The sequence below is a fragment of the Nicotiana tabacum genome, chromosome 21 (genome assembly GCF_000715075.1).
Source record: "Nicotiana tabacum cultivar K326 chromosome 21, ASM71507v2, whole genome shotgun sequence".
Lineage (NCBI taxonomy): Eukaryota > Viridiplantae > Streptophyta > Magnoliopsida > Solanales > Solanaceae > Nicotiana > Nicotiana tabacum.
Window position 1 is genome coordinate 19,758,432 of NC_134100.1, and position 5,807 is coordinate 19,764,238.

General features: G+C 38.0%; 1 long non-coding RNA gene across 2 annotated transcripts; it reads right to left on the reverse strand.

The window, feature by feature from the left end:
• Nucleotides 1-993: 993 nt before the first annotated feature.
• On the reverse strand, nucleotides 994-2,265 carry LOC107807920 (uncharacterized). Of its 2 annotated transcripts, none has more exons than XR_001653026.2 (2): nucleotides 1,622-2,265; nucleotides 994-1,253 (listed from the first exon to the last, which is right to left on the reverse strand). It is a non-coding gene; the product is annotated as an uncharacterized LOC107807920 (long non-coding RNA). The 2 variants fall into 2 exon arrangements; XR_001653027.2 differs by having other exon boundaries at nucleotides 1,531-2,265.
• Between the last annotated feature and the right edge of the window lie 3,542 nt (nucleotides 2,266-5,807).

Consider the following 5,807-nt stretch of genomic DNA (forward strand, 5'->3'; position numbering starts at 1 on the left):
TTTTGATTCCCTTGTAATTCTCTTGATATTCTGTTTTTACTTGTTATTCTCCCGAAGCATGTTTTCTCCCCTCCCATCTTTACTTGTTTATTCATGTTTTACTTTCCGTTGTATATTATATAACTCAACAGGTTTACTTGGTAGTCTGGTCCTAGACTCATCACTACTTCGCCGAGGTTAGGCTAGGCACTTACCAGCATATGGGGTCGGTTGTGCTGATGCTACACTCTGCACTCTGTGCAGATATCGGAGCAACATTGGATCAGTAGCTTGGGAGCCAGCCTTCAGTCCACAGAGATTCCGAGGTAGTCCTGCAGGCGTCCGTAGGCCCGGCGTCTCTTCTATCTATTATCATGTTCTGTTATCACTTGTATCCGAGACAAACTGTGTTTCTTTCCTTCAGACAATTGTATGTTGTCACACCTCCTTTTTGCACACCCCTCAAGGGGTATAAGGGAGTTTTTCCAATTTAAGTGACAATCGAAACGGGATTATTTATAAAAATCAGAGTCGCCACTTGGAATAATTTATGGTGTTCCAAGTCACCGATTAAAATCCTGAATCGAGGAAATTGACTCTAATTACGGTCTACGAACACAGAAATTCGAGTAAGGAATTCTATTAACACAGGAGAAGGTGTTAGGCACTCTCGAGTTCCGTGGTTTTAGCACGGTCGCTTTGATCATACATGGCTTAATCAGATTGTTTAATTACTCATTTTAGAACCTATGTGTATTAGCCGCTTCTAATTAGGAAATTATCTTGAAACGGGTCACGCGTACGTGTACCCATTTGTTTGGCACGTCAAAAATCATGTCATGCGAACGTGTCCACAATTAATAACACTTTATTATTGTTAAGAAAGTTTGGCCGAAATTGCGCGAACGCATACTCCGATTTTGTTTTTAGAATCGTAATTATGTCATGCGAACGTGCACACTATCACAATAATTTGATTAACTAAGAGTATGCCAAAATTTTCATAGCAAGATATTTGATAATCACGATATTTTGCTAATTATTACATCAGCCAAATAAAGAAAGCATTTCACACATGAAAATCGGACACTATTCTGTCTCAGCTAACATACATATACTCTGCATCTATTATTTATTTCCTTTAGACAAATTCATTGTACAATTTGATTCATCCTAAGTTTTCCTCCAATTTTGAGACTCTCCGCTAGTCATGTAAGCAGAACTGGTAACGACCCAAAAGAGCACAAAATATTGATCCGCATATCACAATCAAACTGCAGAATGACCACCAAAATTAATTACCCAGCGGTATCCGTGAAAGCTCACTATAAAATATCAAGAATGAAACAGTGTGCATCACTTGGCATTTTTGCGGACAAACACCAAAAATCGGTTATATTAGGTTGAAGGAACTAAAGGTTTAAAGCAACAAATCAAATACTCATGTTCAACAGAGAGTGACAAACTCATAACATTTAACAAAACCATGCGTTTAAGTGCGGAATGAAACTGAAAATATTGAGATAAGATAAAATGAACGTTTGCAATTACTTGACTGCTTCTTTCAAAATTCAAACAAGGATGAACCTCTGACCGGAGCCGGGACTGTTAAACGGAAAATCATCGACAACAACGACAATACCTCGACTTGCAGCTGAACGGAGACTCGGACAGCAACTTCCGACGACTCGAAGCTCACCGGAAAAACTTGAACCAAATAAAAACGACGAAGATGAACTCCAACTGATTTTGAATTTATTTTTAGCTATTTTTGAGTTGGATTTTGGACTGAAACTGTAGTATTTTGAAGGTGGTTTGGCTGGGTATGCGTCAATGGAGCAGAGATGGCAGGTTCGCCGATGGGGGAAGGTCTTTAGTTCTCTGCCGCTACTTTTGTATTGAAGAGAGGGTCTGTTTTTATGTGGAGATGGGATCGTTTATTGTAAGGGAAACGGGTGGAGAAGAAGGTGAAGAAGAGGGGTTTTCGATGGGTGTTCAGCGGCTGAAGAAGATGACTAACGGGGGGGTGGGGTTTTCCTTTAAAAGCTGCGCCCCAAATTTCTTCTCCCCCTTTTAGATTTTTTAAGCATTAATTTATAGGTAGAGTCTAGGTTTAGGTGTATCTTTGTGTATTTTGCCCATTAGTCCCTAGATCTTTTGTGTTAAGTCCTTAGGGTCTTCTTTGTTTGTCTTTTATTCCAAAGAAGAGTCTAGAAGGGTCCCTAGGCTTAATGAATTAATCCGAATTGGGCTAAGAATTGGGTTCTAAAACTCTTAAAATTATGATCCAACACCTTAATTGACTCATTTTAAAGTAAGATAAAAATACTACCCCATGCCAGAGGCTAACATGAGACTATTATATATATATTTTTGTATTTTCAAAATTATATAAAGATAAAAATAAGTATTATTTTTGTATATTTTTATTTAAATTTATGAAAGATACGTAAGCTAAAAATATATTTTTTTGTAATTTTCCATTTTTATGACGAAAATAAAGTAAAGAAGTTAAAAATAGTTGAAATAGCTATATTAAGCCTAAATTAAATATTTACATGCTAAAACACAAAAAATCTTGGTGATGGTCAAAAATCACATGTCTACAGCTGCCCTCTTTGATTGGAAAGACGAAGTATTTTCAGACAAAGAACGACTAGACATGTTTTTTGAGCCGACCCTTATTTACAGGGACCAAAAACTAAGAGAACTGAGACTATGACCGAGCCCTGGTCTTTGAGCTGCCTACATATCCTTGGCTATAAAGGAATCAAGCCACGTGTAGTTCAGAAGTGAGTGAGATGATAGAGTATGCCGAGGTGGAGAGCCGGTCGAGGTGTCGTCGAGGGTCCGATCCGCGGTCCCATTATTACATCAAAATCAAAACATGAAAAAGACTAGCTAATCCTGTCAACTACGAGTTACAAGATTCCTATCTATAAGTCTTCTGAAGCTTGATCTTGAGTCTTGAATGGTTCTTCATGCAGACTTTGGATTTGAACCTTGATGCTTGCTAGTTGCAGGTGCTAGCTAGTTCTTCTTCAGCTTTTCGGATCAAAACCGAGCATGCAGTGCTTGCGACCTCGGCCATGTCTTGAGCAGTCCACGTCTTTCATCAACTTATGTATTTGGATTAACTTCTTGCCTTTCTTTTTCTGGATTGTGACTAACTTCCGTTGATCATCTTGGACTGTTGACTCGCATTCTTGCCGCGAGCTTCTTTTGTTGCTGACTTGAATTGCATTCTGAAGTGGATTCCCTTTTTTCCAGGTAGGTGCCTGATTGCCTAAACTTGAACTAACTTCCTTTGAAACATGAACTATTTTCCCTTGAAACTTGAATTGTCTTCCTTCGAAACTGCTTTTCCTTGAAACTTGAACTGTTTTCCCTTGTTTTCCAGGTGGGCGCCTGATTGCTGAACTTGACTTGTCTTCTCTTATTACCTGACACTTTTTCCCCTTGCACCTTGAACCATTCTCCCCTGAAACTTGAACTGTCTTCCTTCGAAACTACTTTCCCTTGAAACTCGAGTTGTCTTCCTTCAACACTGCTTTCCCTAGAAACTTGAGTTGTCTTCCCTTGTTCTCCAGGTGGGCACCTGATTACAACAAAACAGACAAAACAAAAGAAATTTTTTCTGCCCCAGTTTGCACTAGGAAGATTTGTGAGTTGTTAGCAAAATTGTAAACCACTTGTACTATTGATGCAATGATGAGAGTAAACGAAATAATAGATAAGGAAAACTATAAACTAAGCTTGACTAAAGTAAAGACTGACCCTATTCCCTAATCGGGGTCCCCTGATTTCAAGAAAACTAAACATTGATATTCTTAAGAAAACTAAAAAATTGACCCATTTTCCAAATCCAAACTTCCTCTTTTTCTTCTTTTTTTTTTCAAAATTTCCTAGGAGAAAATTCGTCAGACAAGGTTTTCTATCTTAGGAGAAAGATTCATCAGACTAAGACATTTATCCTAGGAGAAAATTCATCAGACTAGGTCTTCTATCTTAGGAGAAAGATTCATCAGACTAAGACGTTTATCCTAGGAGAAAATTCATCAGACTAGGTCTTCTATCTTAGGAGAAAGATTCATCAGACTAAGATTTTGATCCTAGGAGAAAGTTCATCAGACTAGGTTTCCTATCTTAGGAGAAAAATACATCAGACTAAGATTGTGATCGTAGGAGAAAATTCATCAGACTAGGTCCCTTTTTGTTATCTTAGGAGAAAGATTCGTCAGACTAAAATTTCTATTTATTATCTTAGGAGAAAGATTCATCCGACTAAGATTTCATCCTAGGAGAAAGATTCATCAGACTAGGTATCTCAGGAGAAAAGTTCATCAGACTAAGATTTTATTGGGAGGAAAATTCATCAGACTAGGACTTTTTATCCTAGGAGGCAAAATGTGACGACCAAATGACAAAATTTTATGCACATGAGCAAGATAGAAAAAGGAAAAAATTTGAGAAACTTCCCTTTGTCGGCTCTTCTCTTCTTTTCATTTTCATTTTTCTTTTTTTTTTCTTTTTTCTTAATCACTTTCCTTGCACTGCTTTGTTCCTGTTTCACACAAAGAAAAATTGGTCAGTTTTGAAAATGGTGGTGGTTTGTGGCCTTGAGTCTTGATCAGCTTGGCTTTTGCTCGATCAGTTTGAGTCGGTCTCAAGAGACTTTTGCTCTGCAGAAACCCTAATTGTTTCACATCCGGTACCATTGTATTTCTGGCTCAATCAGCATTATCCCAACTGGAGATCTTTTCTTAGATGATCTTTTCTGATATCTTGAATGACTTCTTGCTTTTGAGGAATTTGTCTGTCAGAGTGAATCACCAATTATCTTTGCTTGTGCCAAGTAAGCTGACAAGAGTCTTGGAGGGGGGGAGCTTTTGCATGAATCCTCAAGGCATGTTAATTGTAACAACTGAGTGTGCTGGCTAAATTTACTTTGTGCAACTGAAAAGCTGGTAGCAGATTTTGAATTCTTTTTTTGCTTATTTTGACAAGGACTGACTCAGAGTGAAGGACAGAATGGTGCAAAGAAACAAATATTAATAAGAAATGCCCCTACCGGAAGGACAGAAGGAAGAGTTCTCTTTTTCCCCCCTTTTTTCAATAACTAGCTTTAATGATCATGACATGCATTTTGGACTTAACGGTCGATCTACCAAACTAATCCAATCTTCCCTTTCACCATTCTTATGATCTTTGAAGTCAGGCCTATCCGTGCCAATCCTTTGCATCAGCTTCATGACTCAATTTCGACTAATGGTGCCCCAAGGGGTTTTTACCAACAAGTCTCTCTCATTTATTCATCTCTGCTTACCGTCGTCTTACAGTGCCCGTGAGGGTTTTCACTAATAAGACTCTCTCATTTTTCTTTTTCTTTTTCTTTCCCTCTTTTGTGAGCAACTCGACGATGTTCTACGTCGTGTGACAACTGTTGCTCATTGCATGCGTCTCTTGGCATTTTTGAAGGCATATTGGGAGGTCTTTATTTGGAGGGTTTTTGGATAGGGTTGGAAAGAAAGGTCAGCGTGAAGGCTCAAAATAAACTCAAAATGAGTGGTTGTAGACTTACAACTCTTGAAATCGACTCTTTCAAAAATGAAATAAAATCTTTGCCCCAGTTTCAGATGCTGGAGATTTTTGGATTTTTCTATTTTTTTATTTTTCTTCTGAATTCTTATTTTGTTGGACCGAACAGTGAGGCTGCCTACATATCCTTTTTTTTAAGGAATCAGGTCGAACGTAGTTCAAACATCTGACCTAAACTATTTTTCATCTTTCTTTCTGTTTCTCTTTTCCTTTTTTCTTCTTTTTTTTCT